Source organism: Pongo pygmaeus, chromosome 18 (assembly GCF_028885625.2).
Source record: "Pongo pygmaeus isolate AG05252 chromosome 18, NHGRI_mPonPyg2-v2.0_pri, whole genome shotgun sequence".
Classification (NCBI taxonomy): domain Eukaryota; kingdom Metazoa; phylum Chordata; class Mammalia; order Primates; family Hominidae; genus Pongo; species Pongo pygmaeus.
In genome coordinates, this window is record NC_072391.2 from 20697047 (window position 1) to 20724292 (window position 27246).

General features: G+C 45.0%; 1 protein-coding gene across 12 annotated transcripts in view; it reads right to left on the reverse strand.

Annotated features, from left to right (window-relative positions):
• The window catches only part of LOC129015285 (ubiquitin carboxyl-terminal hydrolase 31-like), a 107847-nt gene extending 81284 nt beyond the window's left edge, over positions 1-26563 (reverse strand). For all 12 annotated transcript variants that reach the window (XR_008494526.2, XM_063655202.1, XM_063655205.1 and 9 more), the window contains exons 1-2: positions 26444-26563; positions 791-844 (exon numbers count right to left, since the gene is read on the reverse strand). The gene's annotated coding sequence lies outside the window, so the exon portion shown is untranslated. The remainder of the gene's footprint in view (positions 1-790; positions 845-26443) is intronic.
• Positions 26564-27246: the final 683 nt, after the last annotated feature.

Consider the following 27246-nt stretch of genomic DNA (forward strand, 5'->3'; position numbering starts at 1 on the left):
TCTCTTCTTTCAGATATCTATATATAACACACCTGAGCCTCACTGTTTTCTAAGTTTCCATACAGGCCAATATTCAATCTTGAACTGAACTACTTAGTCCTTGAATGCAGAGTCATCTTTCCTGTCCTGGGGTCTAGCCTAGTACTAGTCTGATCCCACATACCTAGTAAGTCCTTCTTAAACAACTCAAACTACTTCATCTCGTCTTGCCAGCAGCCACAAGTTAAGCAAACTACAATCATTGAAGACGACCTCATTTCTCACCACTCTCCCGTGCTCTCTCTCTCTCTCTCTAGTCCCACCACACTTGGCCTTGTTGCTCTTCCTAAAACATACTGGAAATTCTCTGCTTGCTGAGTTTGCTTCCCGTAATGTTCTTCCCACAGATATCTACATGGTTCGCACTCTTGCCTCTTCAAGTCTTTGCTCAAAATTCTTCTGTTGCAGAAAGCCTTCTCTGACCTCCCTATTTTTAATAGAAACCTCCTCCATTTCTTCTCTGCTTTTGCTACCTCTTTCCTTTGCTTAATTTTCTTCATTAAACTTATCACCTTCCAATATACTATATACATTCCTCTTTTTTGTTGTTTCTTAATGTCTATTTCTCCCCACTAGACTATAAACTAGTAAAAAGGCCATGTTTGGGACTTTTATTCCTGTACTTTTTCTGCAGACCATATTAAACACCTTATTCCTGGTTCCTCATGGCAGGGATTTTTGTCTGTTTTGTTCAGATATCTCCCCAGCACCCAGAATATGACCTGCAATTCAGTAGATATTCAATACATACGTGTCAAGGATCTCTGTCTGTTGATCGGCTTTGCCTCTTTCCACAGCAGAAATTCTGCAAAGAAAGACATGATTTTTCTTTTGCTTTCTGGGTCCTTCAAGTAGCCCAAAGAAATAGCCCTTTCCTTCCACCAAACCAGAAGGTGCCATTTCATCTTGCCCAAAGCCTGGTCAAAATTCAGGCTTTCCACTGCTTACATAGACCAAGAATAATATCTAACAGGGAGGCGGAGGCCAAGTGGTCTTCACCGAGGAAGATAGAGATCAGTGGGAAAAAAAAGAGCCAGGTTCAACCTGAATTACATAATTTGCTGTTGCAAGGTAGGAGCCCATTTCTCCAAAAGAAAAAGTCTGGAAAATGGCAGGACTATGGTCTGAGAAATATTATCCCAACAGGAGCAAGTCTCCATCAGCGATTACCTCTCCCAGCTTTACCAGCTGTTGAACAGGGACAAAAGACCAAAGCCTGCAGACCACACCTGACTGTACCTTGCACTTGGGCTTTCTAAGTTTAAAGCAGTGCGCTATATTTTTTTCAGACAACCATAAAAGTGCCTTTCATTTGCAGCATGGTGCCTATTTCACCTCTAAGTTGTCTAAAGCTTTAGAAAACTCTCCCTGCCATCAATGTCCCCAAGGTTCATGAAGGGTGAATGTAGTCTAACTCAAAAGGAAATCTTTATCCTCACGAGAAAAGAGACTCTGATACCCAGTGACCTGCTGTAATTGATGTCTCCAGAGACTCTCCTTCACTCTCCACCCTGGCAGAATCAGGGCTTGGCATTTAACAGGGTATAGAAAAAAAAGGAAAACTGGAATGGGAGGCCCAGCCTGATTCTTTTACTACCTCATCATTAGACCTTTGGCAAATCAACTCCTGAGCACTTATTATTGTGTAAGGAGAAAGAAATAGTGTCAGATAAAGACAGAACCAGAAGTCAAACCCTGCACTACAAGTCTGTGATCTTAACCTCTACATTACATTGCTTCCCCAATTCATCTTTATAGCCCATTTCTCCCTTTCCCCTCTAAAATGTTAGTTTTTCTTCTCTCAGAAACTTTTCTTTCCAAGTTACATGAATGATTTTGACAAAACAGCACATTTTCTTCTTTCATATCATCTGAAATACTCACAGTTTGCTACTGTGCATTATGCTTCTGATTAAAAAACAAAAGGCAAGTGTAAACATTATGTCTTCCAGGACTCAATTTATACAAATTACCTAGTAGACGAAGGCAATGCCCAAGAAGCCATTGTGTCTGGAGAAGAGTAAGACGATGTAAACATAAGAAAATACCCCAAGCACAGCGCAAAAAGCTCTAAAAACTGGGATGTAGCAATAAGGGGGTGGGTGGTGCACACTGTGAAACATTCTCCTCTTGTACAATGTCACTATTTTCTGGTTTAATTAGAATCAGATAGTGTGCAATATAATCACCTGATAACACAATTCTGTCAAACATGGAAGAGTAATATTCAAGTGACTGAAGCATGAACATAATTCACCTCAAGCAAGGGAGAGAAATTCAAGACCAGCCTAAGTGAGATCCCATGTCTACACTTTTTTTTTTTTAACTTAGCCTGGTATAGTGGCTTGTGCCTGTAGTCCCAGCTGCTCAAGAGGCTGAGGCAGGAGGACTGCTTGAGCCTGGGAGGTCGAGGCTGCAGTGAGCTATGATCCCACCACTGTACTCCAGCCTGGGTGACAGAGCAAGACCCTGTCTCAAAAAAAGAAATCACTCCAGCTGCTATTGCTGCTGCTGATAATTGTGATGACAGTTGTGATGGGCTTTGCTGCTGTCATGCTGGAGTTTTGGTCGGCTTTTCTTTTTTTATGCCAGTCCAACATCTCATCTCTTCCTCTTTTACCCTGGTGCCTCCTCTGGGAGTTCCCCATTATGAACACCACAGTGAGGGGATGGTGGCCTCCCCTTCCACTAGGAAACCCTCAGTGGGCTGGGCATGGTGGCTCACGCCTGTAATCTCAACACTTTGGGAGGCCGAGACAGGTGGATCACTTGAGGTCAGGAGTTCAAGACCAGCCTGGCCATCATGGTGAAACCCCGTCTCTACTAAAAATACAAAAATTAGCCAAGCATGGTAGCATGCACCTGTAATCATAGCTACTCAGGAGGCTGAGGCAGGAGAATTGCTTGAATCCGGGAGGCAGAGGTTGCAGTGAGCTGAGATCACACCACTGCACTCCAGCCTGCGTGACAGAGCGAGACTCTGTCTCAAAAAAAGGAAAATGGAAACCCTAAGTGGCCAGGCCTCCCTCCCTGCACCCCAGCCTGAAGGTCATGTGGCTTGGTTGGACCAATGAGTTGCTCTCCTCAGACTCTGCATCATGAGGGGTGATCCCAGCAAGGGGCCGCAGGAGGTCCTATCCACATGGTGGCCATGGGGGTTTTAGGACCAGACTGCTCCTACCAGGGGCCTTTTCTGTGACTGCCGCTGCTCAGATCTTCAGAGCCTCCTTGGCCCCCACTCATTTCCCCAGCCTGGATGCCCCAGCTTCCTGGTGGGTTTGTGGACCCCTAGAGTTTTCCAATAATTTCCCTTTTTGCTCAAGGCAACTAAGTTTTCTTTTTTTGAGATGGAGTTTTGCTGTGTCACCGAGGCTGGAGTACAATGGTGCAATCTCAGCTTACCCAAACTCTGCCTCCCAGGTTCAAGTGATTCTCCTACCTCAGCCTCCTGAGTAGCTGAGATTACAGGCACACGCCACCACACCCGGTTAATTTTTGTAGTTTTAGTAGAGACAGGGTTTCACCATGTTGGCCGGGCTGGTCTCAAACTCCTGACCTCAGGTGATCCATCCGCCTCAGCCTCCCAAAGTGCTGGGATTACAGGCGTGAGCCACCATGTCCAGCCTGCAGCCAAGTTTTCTGTTACTTGCAACCAAGAGCCACTCTTGATGCAATAATGAAGACAGCCAGGCAGGTTCATTGGGAGCCAGCTAATGACAGCTCCCAAATCCAGCTGTCTGGCCCAGGCTGCTCTGCTGGACTCCAGGCATGGACATCTACCTGCTGACTCCACATCTCCTCCAAAGCTTAGATTTCTCACACTCAACGTGTCCGCCATACTCCTGATACTCCCTTCTCAATTGATGGCAACCTCATTCTTCAAGGTGCTGAAGCCAAAAACCACAGGTCACCCATTATTTCTCTTCTTCTCTCTCTCACCGCATCTGCACTCCTTTCAAAATACATCCAGAATCTAATAACCTTGTCTCACCTCTTGCTACCACTTTAGTCCAAGCCACCACCACACTTACTGAATGACTATATGGTAGCCACCAAATTCACCTTCCTGCTTCCGACTCCCCAACCCTACCCCTACCTTCGTACTATTCTCAACACCACAGCCAGAGAGAGCCTGTAGAAAGCTACATCCAGTTAAGCCACTTGGGATGGTCAATTTGATGTGTCAAATTGACTGGGCCACTGGCTGCCCAGGATTTTTATTTTATTTTATTTTATTTTGAGACAAGGTCTTGCTCTGTCGCTCAGGCTGGAGTGCAGTGGCACAGTCAGTCATGGCTCACTGCAGCCTCAACCTCCCTGGGCTCACACGATCCTTCCACCTTAGCCTCCTGAGTAGCTGGTACCACATGTGCCACCATACCAGCTAATCTTTGTAATTTTTTTATAGATACAGGGTTCTGCCATGTTGCCCAGGCTGGTCTCAAACTCCTGGGCTCAAGTGATCCACTCATTTTGGCTTTCCAACGTGCTGGGATTACAGGTGTGAGCCACCATGCCTGGCCCCCAGATATTTTTGTTCAAACATTATTGTGAGTGTGTGTCTGTAAGGGTGTTCCTGGGTGAGATTCACATTTGAACTGTAGACTGAATAGAGCAAGTTGCCCTCCCTAATGTGGGTGGGCCCCATCCAATCAGTTGAAGGCCCAAATACAACAAAAAGGCAGAGTACAAGGGAACTCCTACTGCCTGCCTGCTTGGGCTGGGACACCGTGTTTTTCCAGCCTGAGACTTGAACTGAAACATTGGCTTTTCCCGGGTCTCAAGTCTGCTCACGTTAGGACCAGAACTTGTCATTGGATCTCCTGGGAACTCCCAGGGTCTTTGGGACTCACGCTGGAGCTAAATCATCAGTTCTCCTGGGTCTCCTGTTTGCCAGCTGCCGATCTTGGGACTTCTCGGCCTCCATAATCATGCGCGCCAATTCATTATAATAAATATCTTTAAATAAATTAATATAGGCCGGGTGCAGTGACTCTTGCCTGTAATCCCAGCACTTTGGAAGGCTGAGGCGGGTGGCACACCTGAGGTCAGGAGTTCGAGACCAGCCTGGCCAACATGGTGAAACCCCATCTCAAGTACAAAAACTAGCCAGGTGTGGTGGCGGGCACCTGTAATCCCAGCTACTTGGGAGGCTGAAGCATGAGAATCACTTGAACCCAGGAGACGGAGGTTGCAGTAGGCTGAGATCGCACCACTGCACTCCAGCCTGGGTGAAAGAGCGAAACTCAGTCTCAAAATTAATTAATTAATTAATATAGACAGGTGTATATCCTGTTGGTTCTCTTTCTCTGGAGAACCCTAATATGCCACTCCTCTGCTCAAACTCCTGCACTGGCTCCCCTCTGACCCAGAAGAAAAGCCAAAATCCTTCTCACAGCCTCCAAAGGCCCTGCAAACTCTAACCCACCCGTCATTACCTCTTTGCCTTCATCTCCGACAATCTTCTCCCTTCTGTACTGGGCTTCAGGCACACTGGCACTCACTCTGTTTCTTGAACACCCCACACATGCTCTGGCCTAAGGGCCTTTGCACTGACTGTCCCTTCTCCCCGGAATTCTCCTCTCCCAGAGATCTACACGGCTGGTTGCGTAATTCCTGCCAATCTTTATTCAACAGTCAGCTTCTCAATGAGCCCTTCCCAGGCCACCCTTTCTGAAATATTAATCTCCCCACCCACCCCAACACTGAATAGTATGTCTTTCCTACTTTTCTGTTTAGCATGCGCTGTGTTGATCTTATCTGTCTCATTTACTTCCTGTCCTTTTTTTTTTTTTTTTTTTAGATGGAGTTTCACTCTGTCGCCCAAGCTGGAGTGTGGTGGCTCGATCTCGGCTCACTGCAACCTCCGCCTCTTGGGTTCAACTGATTTCCCTGCCTCAGCCTCCTGAGTAGCTAGGATTACAGATGCGTGCCACCACACCTGGCTAATTTTTGTATTTTTAGTAGAAAGGGGGTTTCACCATGTTGGCCAGGCTGGTCTCAAACTACTGACCTCAAGTGATCAGCCCGCCTCGGCCTCCCAAAGTGCTGGGATTATAGGCATGAGCCACCCTGCCTAGCTACTTCCTGTCTCTTCTGCCAGAATGTGAGTTCCTAAAAACCAAAGACAGAGCTTGTTCGATTCCAGCTGTATCCCCAGAGTAATGCCTGACACAGACTTAGCACTCCATAAATATGTGTGGAATTTAGCCATCCATCCATTGACTCATTTATTGCACACCTACTCTGCGCTAGGCACACAAGTAATTTTATAACAACACAGCAAGGGAGGTCTTATCATCTCTAGTTTAGATAAGGAAACTTAGACTCAAAGAGAAGGGTGCTACCCCAAGTTATCCACTCAGAAATTGCCAGAGCCAAGATGGACACTTGCATAGCTCCAAACCATTCCTTCTGTCTTTTGTTTTCTTCTTTTGTAAAGATGGAGTCTCGCTATGTTGCCCAGGCTGGTCTCAAACTCCTGGGCTCAAGCAATCCACCCAAAGTGATCCTCCCAAAGTGCTGGGATTACAGGTGTGAGCCCCTCACCCAGCCCAGCCTTTTTTTTTTTTTTTCTTTTTTTAAAATGGAGTCTCGCTCTGTCACCCAGGCTGGAGTGCAGTGGCGCAATCTCGCCTCACTGCAACCTCTGCCTCCTGGGTTCAAGCCATTCTCCTGCCTCAGCCTCCCGAGTAGCTGGGATTACAAGCGCCCGTCACCATGCCCAGCTAATTTTTGTACTTTTAGTAGAGACGGGCTTCACCATTGGTGAAGGTTGGTCAGGTTGGTCTCGAACTCCTGGCCTCTATTGATCTGCCCACCCCAGCCTCCCAAAGTGCTGGGATTACAGGCATGAGCCACCATGCCTGGCCTGGCTTTCCTTCTTTCTGTGTAGTCCCATGAAGTAAGATCTGAATTGAGATGGAGTCCTGCTGGCAGTAACTGGCTATGAGGCCCCAGCTGTCACGTACACTGTCTGTTCCTTAGGAAACAGGACACGGAGGCCAAACCACCACCAGGTCCCCTTCTCTCCATATCGTGAAAACCTGGTGCCATCCTGTGGCTGCCAGCTCGACTCAGGGTCCTCTGACCCACTCCACATGAATGTGAAACCTTTCTCTGGGGAACATCCCTCAGCTTCGGTGACTTCCAGCCTCACTCTGCAAATCCCCGCTTCCTTTGCAAAGTCTGCATTTGTCTCTCTTTTAATAAGAAAAACCTGACCTCCTTCTGGTTTTCTGTTGAAAGAGAAATTGCTAGTACTTTCCAACTACTAACCAAAATCTAGAGTTTCCTGTGGTCCCACCGAAGCACCACTTCCCTTCTCCCACCTCCCCCACCTGCTCTTTCATACAAGCTGGCAGATGGGCACCACAGCCAGGGTCCTCTCCCACAACCAGCCTTGGGCCCGCATCTCAGTTTGGTGGTAGCCCCTGCCACTTCCTCACCCCATGGCTCCATGGGACCCAGGACCAGCTTGCAGCCCCTTGATTCAGGCTCCTCTCTCTGGGGTGCTCCTCTCCCACCACTTCCCTTCTTCTAGACTGGGTATGTGGGGCTAGATGAATCCTCTACAGAAAAGAGCCCAGCACCAGGTCAGACATAGATGGGTTCAAATCTCAGCTCTGACCCAGTTAGCTGTATGGCCTCAGGCTAGACACTTAAACCCTCTGAACTGCCTTTTTTTATTTTTCTTTTTTTTTTTTGAGATGGAGTCTTGCTCTGTCACCCACGCCAGAGTACAGTGGCGTGATCACTGCAACCTCCACCTCCTGGGTTCAAGCAATTCTCCTGCCTCAGCCTCCTGAGTAGCTGGGATTACAGGCGCACGCCACCACATCCAGCTAATTTTTGTATTTTTAGTAGAGACAGGATTTCACCATGTTGGCCAGGTTGATCTCAAACTCCTGACCTCAGGTGATCCATCTGCCTCGGCCTCCCAAAGTGCTGGGATTACAGGTGTCAGCCACTGCGCCTGGCCAATAATAATAAATTTTAGAAACAAAGAATATGATATGCTACATGTCAGAAATATCCTACTAGGACCAAACCTTTAGAAGCAGAAAAGTGAGGAGTTGGCAGAAATCCCAGGGAAGACTTGAGACCGCCTCAGGAATGGGGTAGAGGAGGAGGAGGAAGACAGGACATTGGGGGAAATTTTATTGAAATCAGAAGGGGCAAAAAGGGCCCCAGATGACATCTGCTTTATATTCAGAAGCAAAGGAGTGAAGAATAATATTGGGAATGGGATGCTAGTAATGGGTACTACAGACAGGTCCAGAAATCTGTAGTACCAGCTGGAGAGAGAAAAGCAATCCTGACACTCAACAAAAGGCAGTACCAGTTATTCTCCTTGTGCGTGTATGCATGTGTGTGATATATAACAGTGTGTATGTATGTGTGTGCATAGATATGTGTGTGTGTGTATATGCATATTAGCACAGGTTCTCAAAAATATTTATTGGATGGATGAGTGGATTGGTGGATGGATGGATGAATGAACGCACGGAAGGATAGGTGGGTGGATGGATAGATGGATGGTTGGATGAATGCGTGGATGGATGGATGGATGGGTAGATGGATGGGTGGGTAGGTGGGTGGGTGGATGGGTGGATGGGTGAGTGGGTGGGTGAATGGAGGGTAGGTGGATGGATGGATGGAGGGTAGTTGGGTAGATAGGTGGGTAGGTGGATGGAGAGATAGACTGATGAGGTACACCAACTATTCCTGTCCTCCGGGCCTCAAATCAACTCTCTTTTGCCTCAAGACTGGCAACACTTCTACTTTCCTTCCTCCTCCCTCTGGCGTCCTCCTCTTCCCCACGGCAAGTAAATGCTGTACCCCAGCTCCAGTCTGGGCTTGCGCTCAGGGACCAATATGCCAGGACATTTGCAGTCCTACCCTGCCACCTACAGGGAACTCTGTGGTACTGCAGAGAGGAGCCCCCATTTGACTTCGATTCCGGGCAGCGCCACGTCTCTCACCTTATTCAGAAAGAGAAAGGGTAGCAGTCAGAGTGCTTGGCAAGGAGTGGGCAAAGCCCACGGGGAACTGGGAGCTGGTTTCGGCTTAGAATCTTCTTTGAAAGGGTGAAAACATTGGGCTAATTCAGGTACGCAGAGCCCAGAGCTGTTAGGTAGGGAAGGCAGGCACATCAGGGAGAGCGGGGGAGGGAAGAGGAGGGAGGGACCAGGAGGCGCGAAAGAGCACCCGCCTGGAGGTCACGTCCCCACTCCCCTTTCACCCCTGACCGCCCGTGCGACCTGGAACTGCTCACTTCTCCCCTCTCTAGACCTCACTTTGTTCAACTGAAACACAGGCCAGAAGATTCCTTTTTTATTTTTTGAGACGGAGTTTTACTCTTGTCTCCCAGGCTGGAGTGCAGTGGCACGATCTTGGCTCACTGCAACCTCCGCCTCCCGGGTTCAAGCGATTCTCCTGCCTCAGCCTCCCGAGTAGCTGGGATTACAGGCGCCTGCCACCATGCCCGGCTGATTTTTGTATTATTTTAGTGGAGACGGAGTTTCACCACGTTGATCAGGCTGGTCTGAAACTCCTGACCTCACGTGATCCACCCACCTCGGCCTCCCAAAGTGCTGGGATTACAGGCATGAGCCACCGCACCAGGCCAGAAGATTCCTTTAAATCATTCACCAAGCTTTTCCACTTATGTGCTGGCTTATGTCACTTCACAACAGACCTGTGAGGTGTGGGTCTAGTTAGGGTTATTACTTTAACAAGATAAAAATATCTGTAGGAAGGCTACAGTTGGCCCTCTGCCTCTGTGAGTTCCGCATCTATGGATTCAACCAACCGAGGATAAAAAAAATATTCAGGAAGGCTGGGCACAGTGGCTCATGCCTGTAATCCCAGCACTTTGGCAGGCTGAGACAGGAGGATCACTTGAGGCCAGAAGATCAAGACCAGCCTGAGCAACATAGCAAGGCCCCATCTCTATAAAATATATATATATATATTTAATCGACAACAAAAACCATCTGTACTAAACACATACAGACTCCTTTTCTTGTCATGATTCCCTAAACAATACAGTATAGCAACTATTTACATGGCATTTACATTGTATTCATTTTTCTGAGTAATCTAGAGATAATCTAATGTATACAGGAGGGCCAGGCATGGTGGCTCATGCCTGTAATCCCAGCACTTTGGGAGGTCGCGGTGGGCGGAACACTTGAGGCCCAGGAGTTCAAGACCAGGCTGACCAACATGGTGAAACCCCATCTCTACTAAAAATACAAAAAGTAGCCGGGCGTGGTGGCACACACCTGTAGTTCCAGCTACTCAAGAGGCTGAGGCATGAGAATTGCTTGAACCTAGCCGAGGTGGAGGTTGCAGTGAGCCAAGATTGTGCTACTGCACTCCAGTCTGGGTGACAGAGTGAGACTCCATCTCAAAAATAATAATAATAAATAAAAATAAAGTATACAGCAGGATGTGCATAGTTAAATGCAAAGACTACATCATTTTATATCAGGGACTTGAGCGTCTATGGGGTTTGGTATCCACGGAAAGTCCTGGAACCAGTCCCCCATGGAAGCCAAGGGATGACTCTAATCAGAAACTCTCAGAAAGAAAACAGAGTTGAATAAACTGGCCTTAGAAAACACAGGAGCCGGCCAGGCATGGTGGCTCACGCTTGTAATCCTAACACTTTTGGAGGCCAAGGCGGTCAGATCACCTGAGGTCAGGAGTTCGAGACCAGCCTGGCCAAAAATGGCAAAACCCCGTCTCTATTAAAAATACAAAAATGAGCTGGGCATGGTGGCGCATGCCTGTAATCCCAGCTACTCAGGAGGCTGAGGCAGGAGAATCACTTGAACCCAGGAGGCGAGGTTGCAGTGAGCCGAGATCGTGCCCCTGCACTCCAGCCTGGGTGACAGAGCTAGACTCCATCTCTAAAAACAAAGAAAACACAGGAGCCTGGACAGCTTAGAATATCCCAGAATCCAGGAACTCTCTCAGGGTTTCCACCTCCTGACCTAAAGGCAAATTTCTACAATGAGGCTCTGACGGGCCCGGCCTGGATTATGTGGCCACCTTAGAGGTGGAATCCTGTTACTGGCAGATGTCAAATAAAGGCTGGTATCCCCAAAAAAGGGATGCTAAGCAGCCCAAAGCAAGTATACAAGGTAACATATATGTTAATTAGCTTGATTTAGCCATTCCATGCTGTATACATATATCAAAATATCATATATACCTTAAATATGTATAATTTTTATTTGTAATAAAAAAGTAAAATGAGTCTCTCGTAAACAGAATATAATTGGATCTTGTTTTCTCAACCCATTCAACTTGTATATTTAGCTGTCTCCATTTCACAGGCAAGAAAACTGAGTCTCAGAGAAGTTTGATATGGGTAGTGTGTCAGTCAGATTCTTCTAAGTTGGCCAGAAAGAGAAATATTCTCAGTTTACATTATGAAAGCTGGAAGGCCAAAGTCTCACCACCCAATCAGGGCTGCCAGAGGCTGGCACATCTTCAGGTTACACTCATCACTGACAGCAGTTCTGTAATTCAGGGGACCATCCTAGCTCTGCCCTCTAGGCTCCACCAAGATGGTGACGCAGCATCTCCGGTCTTGGCCTATTCCTCTGCTACCTCCATGCTACTCTCTGTCTCATAGTTTCTGCTGACTTGTGGCTCTTGCCATGACTCAGGTTTCTGTTGACTCATAATTCATGCCAATTCATAGCTCCTATTCACCCATAGCTTCTGCTGACTCAAAGCTTCCTCTTATAACTTTCCTTCTCTGTGTTTCTCTTTCTGCCCCCAATACTGACTACTAATCCTTTCTCTGTCTCATATTCAGATTCTTCAAAAGAAAGCAACTGAATTTTTCAGTTGGTCCTCAATATCCCTATTTGTTGGATTTTCCACCTTAGGTTCGGTGTCCGCTGCTGTCCAGTTAGCTGAATCCTGCAGTTGTAAGTTGCAAAATGGGGTTTATCAGTGTGAATAACCTCTCAGAAGGGGCAGCAATGCAAATGCAATGGGATCCTTCAAACCAAGTAGGACCAAGATTTTGAGTCAAGGTTCTCTGGTTGCAAGTGTTTCCCACCTGAGTATCCGGGTTGCCCTATCCCACAGGATCAAAAAATAATAACTAACACTGACTGTCAAGCACCATCCTAGCCTTACACAGACTATCTCAACTAATCCCGATCCCAGTCCCAGGAGGCAGCCTCTTTAATTGTGCCCATTTCACAGAAATGAAAATTCATTTAGAAAAGGTAAATAACAGGCTCAAAGTTATACTTCTACTAAGTAAATTATCTATCAATAATTACTTTAAGTATAAATGAATTAAATTCCCCAATTAGAAGACATAGAGGAGGTGAATAGGTTGAAAAAACAAGATCCAACTATACTTTGTCTAAAAGAGACTCGCTTTACTTTTTGTTATAAATAAAAATTATGAGCTGGGCACGGTGGCTCATGCCTATAATCCCAGCACATTGGGAGGCCGAGGTGGGCGGATCAGCTGAGATCAGGAGTTCGAGACCAGCCTGACCAGCATGGATAAACCCTGTCTCTACTAAAAATACAAAATTAGCCGGGCATGGTGGTGCATGCCTGTAATCCCAGCTATTAGGGAGGCTGAAGCAGAAGAATCGCTTGAACTCGGGAGGCAGAGGTTGCAGTGAGCTGAGATCGTGCCATTGCACTCCAGCCTGGGCAACAACAGTGAAACTCTGTCTCAAAAAATAATTATTATTATATTTATGGTGTACATGATTTTTTGATATACGTATACAGTGTGGAATGGCTAAATAAAGCTAATTAACATATATGTTACCTTGTATATGGATCACTTTTGTGGTTAGAACACTTTTATTAACTAGTCACAATAGACCTCTTGAACTTTTTCCTCCTGCCTAATTGAAATTTTTTATCTTTTGACCAATGTCTCCCCAACCTTCTCACAGACACCCTCACCTTGCTTCTGGTAACCACCATTCTACTCTCTACTTCAATGAGTTCAACTTTTTTAGATTCCACATATAAGTGAGATCATGTGGTATTTGTCTTTCTGTGCCTGATTTTATTTCACTTAACATAATGTCTTCCAGGTTCATCCACATTGTCACCAATAACAGGATTTCCTTCTTTGTTTCCTTAATTTTATGGAAATGGGTTAAGGCTGAAGAGTATATATACCACATTTGTGTATGTGTATCACATTTTCTTTATCTACTCATCCACTGATGGACACTTAGGTTGATTCTATACTTTGTCTATCGTGAATAATATTGCAGGGAACATGGGAGTGCAGATATCTCTTCAACACACTGACTCCATTTCCTGTATTTATTTATTTATTTTTATTTTTATTTATTTTTTTTTTTTTTTTCAGACGGAGTCTCACTCTGTTGCCCAGGCTGGAATACAGTGGCACAATGTTGGCTCACTGCAACCTCCATCTCCCAGGTTCAAGTGATTCTCCTGCCTCAGTCTCCTGAGTAGCTGGGATTACAGGCATGCATCACCACACCCAGCTAAGTTTTGTATTTTTAGTAGAGCTGGGGTTTCGCCATGTTGGCCAGGCTGGTCTTGAACTCTAGACCTCAGGTCATTTGCACAGCTTGGCCTCCCAACGTGCTGAGATTACAGGCATCAGCCACCGTGCCCAGCCCTTCATTTCCTTTAAATACATCATAATAGGATGGCTGGATCATAGAGAAGTTCTATTTTTAGTTTTTTGAGGAATCTCCATACTGTTTTTCATAATCATTATACTAATCTACATTCCTACCAATAGTGTACAAGGGTTCCCTTTTTCTTCATATCCTTGCCAACACTTGTTATCTTTTGTCTTTTTGATAATAGCCATTTTAACAGGTGTGAAGAAGACAATGAAATTGTCTCTTCATGGCCAGGTGTGGTGGCTCATGCCTGTAATCCCAGCACTTTGGAAGCCGAGTGGGGTGGATCACGAGGTCAAGAGATGGAGACCATCCAGGCCAACATGGTGAAACCCTGTCTCTACTAAAAATACAAAAGTTATCTGGGTGTGGTGGTGCATGACTGGAGTCCCAGCTACTCTGGAGGCTGAGACAGGAGAATCACTTGAACCCAAGAGGTGGAGGTTGCAGTGAGCCAAGATCACACCACTGCACTCTAGCCTGGCGACAGAGTAAGACTCCATCTCAAAAAAAAGAAAAACAAATTGTCTCTTCACTCTATGGATTGTTTCCTGTGCTGTGCAGAAGCTATTTAGTTTGTTGTAATCCCATTTGTCTATTTTCACTTTTGTTGCTGTGCTTTTGTGGTCATATCCAAAGAAACCATTGCCTAGGTCAATGTCTTAGAGCTTTTTCCCTATGTTTTATTCTAGTAGTTTTACAGTTTCTGGTCATATGTTTAAGTCTTTAATACATATTAAACTAGTCTTTGTTTATGGTGTGAGGTCTAATTTCATTCTTCTATATGTAGATATCCAGTTTTCCCAACATCATTTATTGAAGAGACTGTCCTTTCCCTTTTGTATGTTCTCGGCATCTTTATCAAAAACCAATAGACTATAGATGTATGGATTTATTTCTGGGCTCCCTATTCTGTCTCATTGGTCTACCTGTTTTTATGCCATTACCATGCTGTTTTGACTACTATAGCTTTGTAGTATATTTTGAAGTTAGATACTGTGATGCCTCTGGCTTTGTTCTTTTTGCTCAAGATTCCTTTGACTATTCAGTGTCTTTTGTGGTTCCATACCAATTTTAGGATTATTTTTTCAATTTCTGTGAAAAATGCTGTTGGACTTTTTATAGAGAATGCATTAAGTCCATAGATCACTTTGGGACTATGAACTCTTTTTTTTTTTGAGATGGAGTCTCCCTCTGTCACCCAGGCTGGAGTGCAGTGGCGCAATCTCGGCTCACTGCAAGCTCCACCTCCTGGGTTCACACCATTCTCCTGCCTCAGCCTCCCAAGTAGCTGGGACTACAGGCGCCCACCATCACATCCAGCTAATTTTTTGTATTTTTAGTAGAGACGGGGTTTCACTGTGTTAGCCACGATGGTCTCAATCTCCTGACCTCGTGATCTACCTGCCTCAGCCTCCCAAAGTGCTGGGATTACAGGTGTGAGCCACCATGCCCAGCTAACACTATTAACTCTTATAATCCATGAACACAGAACATTTTTCCATGTGTTTGTGTGTTTTTAAATTTCTTTCATCAGTGTTTCATTGCTTTCAGTGTACAGATCTTTCACCTCCTCGGTTAAATTTATTCCTGAGTATTTTTTTTTCAGCAATTGTAAATAGGATTGTTTTCTTGATTTCTTTTTCAGATAGTTGCAACAAAAGCAAAAACAGACCACAAAGAAACAAGCAACAGAGCAAAAATCAACCTACGGAATGGGATAAAATATGTGCAAATTGTATATCTAATATGGGGTTAATATCCAAAATACATAAGTAACTCAAACAACTCAATAGCAAGAAAACAAATAACCCAATTTAAAAATGGGCAAAAGGCCTGCATAGACATTTCTCCAAAGAAGACGTACAAATGGCCAATAGGTATATGAAAAGATACTCAGCGTCACTAATCATCAGTAAAATGCAAATCAAAACCACAATGAGATATCACCTCACACCTATTAGAATGGCTGTTGTCAAAAGGATAAATAATAACAAGTGTTGGTGAGGATGTGGAGAAAAGGGAGCCTGATGCCTGATATGGTTTGGATATGTGTCCCTACTCCAATCTCATGTTCAATTGCAATCCCCAATGTTGGAGGTAGGGCCTGGTGGGAGGTGATTGGATCATGGGGACGGAGTTCTCATGAATTGTTTAGCACCACCCACCCTCCCCGCCTTAGTACTGTAAAGTGACTGAGTTCTCACAAGACCTGGTTGTTTAAAAGGAAGAAAGCACCTCCCCTATCTCTCTGTCTTCCTCCTGCTCCCAGCCACGTGAAGTTCCAGCTCCCCCTTCACCTTCCACCATAATTTTAAGTGTTCTGAGGCCTCCCCAGAAGCCAAGCTGAGGCTGCCGTTATTCCTGTACAGCCTGCAGAATCAAGAGCCAATTAAACTTCTTTTCTTAATGAATTACCCCATTTCAGGAATTTCTTTATAGCAGTGAGAGAATGGACTAATGCAGAGCCTTTGCACCGTTTGTGGCAACGTAAAATAATACAACCATTATGGAAAGCAAACAACAGAATGTTAGGATGGCTCTTTTCTTTTCTTTTCTTTTTTTTTTGAGACAGAGTCTCACTCTGTCACCCAGACTGGAGTGCAATGGCACAATCTCAGCTCACTGCAACCTCTACCTCCAAGGTTCAAGCTATTCTTGTTCCTCAGCCTCCCGAGTAGCTGGGATTATGGGCGCGTGCCACCACGCCCAGCTAATTTTTGTATTTTTAGTAGAGAAGAGGTTTCATCATGTTCACCAGGCTGCTCTCAAACTCCTAACCTCAGGTGATTCACCCACCTCAGCCTCCCAAAGTGCTGGGATTACAGGCGTGAGCCACCGCATCTGGCCCAGGATGGCTATTTTCAAAGAAGCAAAAGATAACAAATGCTGGCCAAGACGTAGAGCTCTTTCACTGTAGTTCCAACAAAAAAAGGGTTGTTATTTGTGTGTGTGTGATTTTTTTTTCCCTGAGCAGCCCAGGCAGAGCACACTGGGACCCGTGCACTGTCCTGTTACCTTCACATTTTATCTCCACTGACTCCAGGCCCAACCCCTACTAGAGCTGCAGCTGTGCCTGTGCCCAAAGTCAATAGACTGAGGAGCAGAAAGAGGGAGTGGACTCTTACCCCATGGCTGGCGGACATTAAGATTTATCTCTAGGCCAGGCACAGTGGCTCACACCTGTAATCCCAGCACTTTGGGAGGCCAAGGCAGGCAGATCACCTGAGGTCACGAGTTCAAGACCAGCCTGGCTGACATGGTAAAACCTCCCATTTACAAAAAATATTTTTTAAATTAGCCAGGTGTGGTGGTGCGTGCCTGTAGTCCCAGCTTCTTGGAAGGCTGAGGCAGGAGCATTGCTTGAACCTGAAAGGCAGAGGTTGTAGTGAGTGGAGATCGCACCACTGCACTCCAGCCTGGGCGACAGAGCGAGACTCCATCTCAAAAAAAAAAAAAAAAAGAAAGAAAGAAAAGATTCATCTCTAGCTTGCAAAGCCGAAGTCCACCAACTGCCATTGAGAAGCCCCTAATCCATGAATGAGGGGCTTTAGCTTCCTTCATAGCCAGACAAGGACAGAGGAAATGGAAGAGAGGAGACGGATCAACTACCTAGAGAAGCCAGAAAACCCTCTGCCAGGGAAAATCCCACTTGTAAAAATAAGAGGATTATTTGGCTGTGAAATTTGCTTAATAATTGAATAGAAAACTTATTTTGATTCCCCAGGAAAAACCCAGACATTAAGTAATGTAAATTCCTCTTCAGCCAGGAGCCAAATAAGCAGAAAATATGAATTACTAGAGTCCTCCCCAATGCCAGACCCACATTCTATTTCACAGGAAATAAACAAAGAAAAAAATTCTCTGACATGGGGATTTTTCTCTAATCAGCAAACTGTCAGAATGGGTTGGGGAGGGAACTGCCCACATTTTCCCATCCTCCTTCCTCTCTCTCTCTCTATACCACGGCCCCTCAGAATCACTCACAGAGGACTAATCATATTCCTTGTGTCCATTTGTGAATCACTTGGATCCTCCAAGGGCTGGCGGAGGAGCAGCTCATGACCCGGCAATGTCATAAATAAGTGATCAATGTCCCAGTAGGCGGAAGCCATCAAGAAGCAGAGAATGGGCTGGGCGTGGTGGCTCACACCTGTAATCCCAGCACTTTGGGAGGTGGAGGCAGACGGATCACCTGAGGTCAGGAATTCAAAACCAGCCTGGCCAACATGGTGAAACCCCGTCTCTACTAAAAATACAAAAATTAGCTGGGCATGGTGGCAGGCACCTGTAATCTCAGCTACTCAGGAGACTAACACAAAAGAATCGCTTGAATCTGGGAGGCGGAGGTTGCAGGGAGCCAAGATCGTGCCACTGGACTCCAGCCTGGGTGACAAGAGTGAAACTCCATCTGAAAAAAATAAAATAAAATAAAATAACCAAAAAAATAAATAAGCAGAGAATGGGGTCAACTCACCCAGCCACATGTGGAAACAGGCCAGGGCAGGATGAGGGACGGCTTGAACAAATTTTACCTTTCATATGGTACAAAACTGTTTTTATTTGTTCCAAGTAAATATCCAAGAGTTCAAAAAATAGTTGCAAAACATGATGTTCCCCACTCTCCTTTAAAAGTGATTAAGGCCGGGTGCGGTGCCTCACGCCTGTAATCCCAGCACTTTGGGAGGTTGAGGCAGGCGGATCATGAGGTCAACAGATTAAGACCATCCTGGCCAACATGGTGAAACCCCGTCTCTACTAAAAATACAAAAATTAGCTGGGCGTGGTGGCTCGCACCTGTAGTCCCAGCTACTCAGGAAGCTGAGGCAGGAGAATCGTTTGAACCCAGGAGGCAGAGCTTGCAGTGAGCCGAGATCACGCCATTGCATTCCAACCTGGGTGACAGAGCGAGACTCCATCTCAAAAAAACAAAACAACAACAACAACAACAAAAAGTGACTGATTAGCCAGGCGCAGTGGCTCATGCCTGTAATCTCAGCCTTTTGGGAGGCTGAGGCAGGAGGATTGCTTGAGTCCAGGAGTTTGAGAACAGCTTGGGCAAGATGATGAGACCTCATCTCCACAAAAAAATTTAAAAAATAAAAAAAATAGCTGGGCATGGTGGCACACACTGTGGTTCCAGCTACACAAGAGGCTGAGGTGGGAGGATCGCCTGAGCTCAGGAGGTGGAGGCTACAGTGAGCTGTGTTCTCACCACTGCCTTCCTGCCTGGGTGACAAAGGGAGAACCTGTCTCAAAAAAAAAATTTTTTCATGAGAAAAACAGTGGCTGATTATACAAGCACATGTGATGTTAGAGAGCTAGCGAAAGTCCCACCTGTTTGTTTGGGTTCTGATACTGATAGCAGCTGTTAGGATTTTCTGAACATTGATCCTGTGCCAGACACTGAACTAAATACTTAGCGTGTTCATACGTTTAATCCTCATGATTAGCCCATGAAGCCAATGCAGTGACTAAGACAGAAGCCAGCATTTGAATCTGCCTCCTCCACACACTAGCTGTACAATCAAGTGACTTGACTTCTCTATGCCTCAGTTTCCTCTTCTATAAAATAGGTATAAAAATAGTACCCATCTTGGCCGGGTGCAGTGGCTGACACCTGTAATCCCAGCACTTTGGGAGGCTGAGGCGGGCGGATCACGAGGTCAAGAGATCGACACCATCTTGGCTAACATGGTGAAACCCTGTCTCTACTGAAAATACAAAAATTAGCTGGTACGCACCTGTAGTCCCAGCTACTCGGGAGGCTGAGGCAGGAGAATTGCTTGAACCCAGGAGGCAGAGGTTGCAGTGAACCCAGATTGTGCCACTGCAGTCCAGCCTGGCAACAGAGCCAGACTCCATTTCAAAAAAAAAAAAAAAATAGTACTCATCTTGTAAAACTGCTATGAAAATTAGATGAGTTATATGAACAATATCTGGAACATAGTATGTGCCATAGAAGTATGGCATCATCTTTATCATCATCATCATCATCACAGGCGAGATAACCGAAGCTCAAAGGAAAGAAGGCTACGCTATTTCCCCACAGTCCAGTTGACTCTCAGGCTCATCCTCAAGCCCCTTCCTTCCCCACATTCTTACGCACACCGTTGCTAGGCTGCATTCTTCAAGCCCCCGTCCTTTGGATGCCTTGGGAAGTGGGAACATCACCTCTTCACTCTGCTTTTGGAGCCATCGTGCTGGAAGGACAGCAGGCGTGGACCTCCTCTCCCTAGGCACCTACCCACCACCCACAATGCAACCTCTTCACCTGGCACGAGGCACTCCTGGGAGCTCTCTCCAGCTTCCACTTGCCGTATTGTGTGCTTTTCGAAGAGGATGCAGACATGCAACCCCATCCCACAGCAGCCCACAACTTTAACAACAAAAGAGAACGCATCAAGTAGTGGCTTCTCAGTGTCTTTCACCACACCTGGGCACACCAACCCAGAACACATGCCCATCCACTCAGTCCCAAAGACATGACTCTTTTTTTCTTTTTTTTTTTAAACTCTGTGCCTATGCTTACCCAAAGACAATACTGTTCTTCTTTTCTTCTTTTCTTTTTTTTAAGACCAAAAAAAAAGACAAAGTCTCATTCTGTCACCCAGGCTGGAGTACAGTGGTGCTATCTCGGCTCCCTGCAGCTTCTGCATCCCTGGGCTGAAGCGATTCTCCTGCCTCAGACTCTCAAGTAGCTGGGATTACAGGTGTGCACCACCACACCTGGCTAATTTTTGTTTTTTTGTTTCTTTGGGTTTTTTATTTTTATTTAATTAATTAATTTATTTATTTATTTTTCTTGAGACAGAGTCTCGCTCTATCCCCCAGGCCATGATGTCAGCTCACTGCAACCTCTGCCTCCCAGGTTCAGGCAATTCTCCAGCCTCAGTCTCCCGAGTAGCTGGGAATACAGGCATGCACCACCATGCCCGGCTTTTTTTTTTTTTTTTTTTTTTTTTTTTGTATTTTTAGTAGAGACAGGGTTTCACCATGTTGATCAGGCTAGTCTTGAACTCCTGACCTCAGGTGATCCACCAGGCTCAGCCTCCCAAAACGCTGGGATTACAGGTGCGAGCCACACAGCACCCCACCTAATTTTTGTATTTTTAGTAGAGACGGGGTTTCACCATGTTGGCCAGGCTGGTCTCCAACTCCTGACCTCAGGTGATCCACTCACCTTTGCCTCCCAAAGTGCTGGGATTACAGGTGGGAGCCACCATGCCCAGCAAAGACTGTTCTTCTTAGTGAAGAAAGCAGACAGGAGAAAGATATCTGCTAACTCAAGATGATTTTGGTTTGCTCTTCCTCTATGCCATTTTTCCCATTCCCGCAAACCCCATCACAAGGAGGAAAACAAAAAAAGAAAGAAAGAAAATTTTGACTGCTAGAAAGACCTTACCCAACATAAAAGCATTGTGGATGCATTTGTTTACTCTAAAATTTTCTTGAAGACCTAGTATAGGCCGGACACTGTGCCGAGTTCAGGACTCCACCTCTGCTGATAGAGCCCTTGTGATACAACAAAGACTTCTTGTTCTCTGAGGGTTTGCTATTCATGTGATTTGAATTAATAATAGTAATAACTCAACATCTCACTGGCCCACTGCCCTGCTGGTTCTCAAGGCTCTACGACTTCTACAAAGTGCTCTCTCTTTAGAACTTTGTCCATGGTTTCCTTCATCTCTTTGAGTATATTTAAGACAGTTGATTTAAACTCATTGTCGGATGGGCATGGTGGCTCATGCCTGTAATCCCAGCACTTTGGGAGGCTGAGGCAGGCAGATCACTTGCGGTCAGGAGTTCAAGACCAGCCTGGACAACATGGTGAAACCCTGTCTCCACTAAAAATACAAAAATTAGCTGGGCGTGGTGGTGGGCATCTGTAGTCCCAGTTACTTGGGAGACTGAGGCACAAGAATCACCTGAACCTGGGAGACAGAGGTTGCAGTGAGCCGAGATTATGCCACTGCACACCAGCCTGAGTGTGACTTCATCTCAAAAAAAAAAAAAAAAAAGTAATTGTCTAGCCTGGCATTGTGGTGCACACTTGTAGTTCCAGCTACTCAGGAGGCTGAAGCAGGAGACTCACTTGAGCCCAGGAGATAGAGGCTGCAGTGAGCTATGATTGTATTACTGCACTCCAGCCTGAGTGACAGAGGGAGACCCTGTCTCTAAAAAAAAATTAAATAAGTAAATTTTTTTAAAAGTCATTGCTGGGCTGGGCACAGTGGCTCACGCCTCTAATCCAGCACTTTGGGAGGCTGAGGCAGGTGGATCACGAGGTCAGGAGTTTGAGACCAGCCTCAAGAACATGAAACCCCGTCTCTACTAAAAATACAAAAATTAGCTGGGCATGGTGGCGTGCACCTGTAATCCCAGCTACTCAGGAGGGTGAGGCAGGAGAATTGCTTCAACCCCGGAGGCGGAGGTTGTTGTGAGCCAAGATCGCGCCATTGCACTCCAGCCTGGGCGACAGAGTGGGACTCCGTCTCAAAAAAAAAAAAAAAAAAGGTCATTGCCAGTAAGACCAATACCTGGGTTGCCACAAGGACAGTATCTAGTCATTTCTTTCTTGCCACAAATGAGTGGAACTTTATTATTTCTTTCCATGCCATGAGGGTTTTTGTTGACATTTTCAATTTATGGCAACACTGAAAATCAGATTTTCCTCCCTCCCCAGGGTCTATTGTTGCTGTCTATCATGGGTTGCTGTGGTTTGCTTCTTTGGTAAATTTTCCACACTATTTTTGTAAAGTCTGTATTCTTTGCTGTTTCTGTTTTTTTCTGTTCTGTTCTTTTTGCTTGTCAGTCAACTGGTATTTTGAGAGCTACCTAAAATGGCTGAAGCCAACAAATAAAGAAGAATAAAATGAAAGAAACAAGAAAACAGGAGAAAGAAAGAGAAAGACAGAGGAAGAAAGAGAGAGAGAAAGAAGGCAGGCAGGCAGGCAGAAAGGAGAGAAAGGAAGGAAGGAGGGAAGGAAGGAAGGAAGGGAGGGAGTGAGGGAGGGAGGAAGGAAGAAAAGAAAAACCCTATCCTAGTCTTTGCAAATTGGATCTGTTTGGGGGACTCTCTCAACCCTTAACCAGGCCATTTATACTCTGCCTTAGCCTTCACTTCCTGCTTGCACAGAGACCGAAGGCCAGCAAGAGATGAAAGCCCAGGGTCTTCTTAGGCCTTTTCTTTTGTTTGTTTTTGTTTTGTTTTGTTTTGAGACAGAGTCTCACTCTGTCACCCAGGCTGGAGTGCAGTGGCACAATCTCAGCTCACTGTAACCTCCGCCTCCCAGGTAAAGTGATTCTTCTGCCTCAGCCTCCCGGGTAGCTGGGATTACAGGTGTGTGCCACCATGCCCGGCTAATTTTTGTATTTTTAGTAAAGGCAAGATTTCACCATGTTGGCCAGGCTGGTCTCAAACTCCTGACCTCAGGTGATCAAACCACCTTGGCCTCACAAAGTTTCTTAGGCCTTTTCTGAGCATGCAACTGACTATGGGCCTGCACACAGCTTTCTTGATTTCCTGGTTTATGCGGACACTTTTAAAAGCCTCTACAGACACAGATCACTTTTTCCAAACTTTTCCTTCCCAGGCTGCCTGGTCTGTCTATTGCTTGTCCCAAGTGTTGTCCCCTGCCCCAGGGTATTGAGGCTAGTACCTATGTCTTTCAATGCTTTTGTCTAAAGCCACCTGGGAAGCCATGCCAGCCCTGAAAATGCTCTGGGTAAAAAGCTCAGAAGCCTTTCTGCTAGTCCTTGGGGAAGTCGTCAGACAGGTGAAGACCTATAACCACAATTTTTTTTTTTTTTTTTTTGAGACAGAGTCGCCCTGTCACCCAGGCTGGAGTTCAGTGGCATGATCTTGGCTCACGGCAACCTCCGCCTCCCGGGTTCAAGTGATTCTCCTGCTTCAGCCTCCTGAGTAGCTGTGATTACAGGCATCCACCACCATGCCCAGCTAATTTTTTGTATTTTTAGTAGAGATGGGGTTTCACCATGTTGGCCAGGCTGGTCTCAAACTCCTGACCTCGTGATTCACCTGCCTTGGCCTCTCAAAATGCTGGGATTACAGGTGTGAGCCACCACACCCAGCCTACAACCACAATTCTTTGAGAGTAAATTCTGTGTACTCCCCCTAAGCTAGCAACCAGCTCCAGAAGTGCAGGCTGACATCCTCATGGTCCCTGCTGATCTGGAGTTGGGGGGATGTTACATGAGCAAGCAAAAATGCCATCAATCACACTCTCTTATCACAGGAGAGCTTTCTTTCTTTCCTTTTTTTTGAGACGGACTTTTGCTTTCACCCAGGCTGGAGGGCAGTGGCACTATCTCGGCTCACTGCCACCTCCTCCTCCTGGGTTCAAGGGATTCTCCTACTTCAGCCTCCTGAGTAGCTGGGATTACACACACATGTGCCACCACACCCAGCTAATTTTTGTATTTTTAGCAGATCTGGGGTTTCACCATGTTGGCCAGGCTGGTCTGGAACTCCTGACCTCAGGTGATCCACCTGCCTTGGCCTCCCAAAGTGCTGGGATTACAGGCGTGAGCCACCACACCCAGCCTCAGAGCTTTCTTTCTCCAAATTTTCCCTTGGTAGTTGTAAATTTGTTTGTTTCCCTTTATAAAAACTAGAAGGCTGGGTGCGGTGGCTCAAGCCTGTAATCCCAGCACTTTGGGAGGCTGAGGCTGGTGAACTGCTTGAGCTTAGGAGTTCAAGACCAGCCTGGGCAACATTGTAAAACCCTGTCTCTACAAAAAATACAAAAATTAGCCTGGCGTGGTGGCTTGCGCCCATGATCCCACCTGCTCTGAGGCTGAGGTGGGAGGTCAACTGGACTTCATACATTTGATGACAAGGCAGCAATTAACAGCTCAAATCTAAATTATTCTTTATAAATTTAGTCCTAGGGAGGGAAAATATAATCAACAAACAACACAGCAGTAAAAATCCAACAAGAGACCCTCCAAGAAAACCTTTTATATTTATAATGTTTTTCTTGGTTCTGATTTTTTTTTTTAATTGCCTTTGCACTGTCTTCGCTACACAGCTATAATGCCTGCTATTATTGCCCTGTGCTGAGGGATGTGTTGCCTTCTCTTCTCTAGCCCTCATCTCTGTAAAACTGCAGTGATAGATTAACTAGAAGGATTTCTGCTGAGCCCTGGAACCTCTTTTTAACAATGAGATGTTATTTCTTGCCCATGGTCAAGGCTAGATTGTGGCTATGCAAAAGAGTGTTCTTTCTTCCCTGTAAGATCAAAAAATAAACAAAATCTGCTCTATCAATAACTGAGTCACATCATGAAACTATCAGTGGTTATTTCTGCACTTGCCTCTAGGAGTTATAAATTAGCAGACTGGAATGTTATCTGGCTAATAAGGCCAAGGTCATGATTTATTTCCTTTGCTAACTCTGTTACATTGCACATTCAGAAACTTGCCCAAAAGAGCCAACAACATTGATTCATTACTGCAAGTGAAAAACAATTTGAAGGACAGTTCCTAACTCTAATCCACTCTGCTATTGGGGGAAACACCTTTAAATATTGTCAATTATATCATAATTTAAGCAAACTTTGAATTTGTTCTTAAAGACCCATAAGGTACACGTTTAAAATTCTTATATTTACACAATTATTTTGCAATTTGCTATCCTCTGAGATACAAACAACCAAAGGCACAAGTAGAATACTAACCAAATAAAATAAAACAGCCAAGGATAGAATAGCAGCTGAGAAGAAAATATCTATTCCAACATCTATTTTGGCTGATTATTTGAATCAAAATTCAACATGCTAGAGAAAGTTAAAATACTTTTAATATGATCCTTATACACTTAACTATATCTGAGGAGTTCATAAGCAACTTAATGGTATAAATAGGCCGGGCACGGTGGCTCACGCCTGTAATCTCAGCACTTTGGGAGGCCAAGGCGGGCAGATCACGAGGTCAGGAGATCGAGACCATCCTGGCTAACATGGTGAAACCCCGTCTCTACTAAAAATACAAAAAAAAAAAAAAAAAAAAATTAGCCAGGCATGGTGGCGGGCACCTGTAGTCCCAGCTACTCGGAAGGCTGAGGCAGGAGAATGGCGTGAACCTGGGAGGTGGAGCATGCAGTGAGCCAAGATCGTGCCACTGCACTCCAGCCTGGGCAACAGAGCAAGACTTCATCTCAAAAAAAAAAAAAAAAGAAAAAAAAAAGAATGGTATAAATAAAATCAGCAACCCATGTGTATACAGCTTGAACCTCTTTGGAAACACTTGGTATTCACTTTGTTAACTGCCATTCCACTGCTGCAGTGTCTCAATATCTCAGCCTTAACACAAGATCAATCTTAAAAGTCAAAATACTTCACAGTACTTAGCAGGGCCTGCCACAGTAGGCATTTAATAAATAATTGCTAAATGGATGTGAATGAAAATCTGCCAGTTTCCTTTTCTGTATTCATTCAAAAATAATTTGTGAAGTTATTATACTATCCTAAATATCAATGGAAATGTAAAAATGTATATGTACATCTACCATAAAAGAACTATGGAGTACAGAAAATTCATAGTTTATATTCAAATCAGTTACGACATTCTTCACATAAAAGCAATAAATCTAATGCTTAGGTGTCTGATGGTTAGGCAATTATCTCTGCTTATTTACAGCATACTAATCACAGCCACCAAGTTCAGTAACTACACAGAAATGAGATTGCCAAATCATTATGCTACCTACCATTTATTGGAGCCAAAAATTCTAGGCGCTAGAATGGGAACAAGGTAGTCAGCCAAGCACAAAAACATAACAAAACAGGAAACGCCGGACAGAACAGATGGATCTAGATAGTAGATAATCCTGTTAAAAAAATTAATAAAGGTTAGAAAAACATAGTCATTCTTATTCCTAACTAAACATGTCTAACTTAACTATTCACTTAACCCACTGCCTCTCAGAGACATTTGCCATTTTTCTTCTAATTTTCTCACCAGTGGCTTTCCAGAGGCTTTGTGACATGCTGATATCATAGTTGCAGTGGTTAAGAATATATCAATGGACAAAAGCTCTTTGGAGTTCTCAGCACTTTTTAAGAGTTTAGGGAGGTGGGGGACTAGGGGAGGGATAGCATTAGAGAAATACCTAATGTAGATGAAGGGTTGATGGGTGCAGCAAACCACCATGGCACATGTATATATACCTATGTAACAAACCTGCACATTCTACACATGTATCCCAGAACTTAAAAGTATAATAACAAAAAAAGAGTTTAAGGGTCTGGAGGACAAAAAGTTTGCGAGTCACTGATTTACTCAAGTGCTTTAGGTTACCAAGTTTACAGAAGTACTACAAATTCTGGAAACTAGAAGTGCTTATGAGAAACACATTTTTTATGGGTTCTTTATGGGTTATACATTACAGAAGACTTAAGGCACTCCCACAAATAGAAGCTATATATTAAAAAGTCCTTATTAATAAGAAGCACAACCCATAGTAATCTAATAGCTTACTTACAGAAACACCAAAGAAACCACACCCATGAT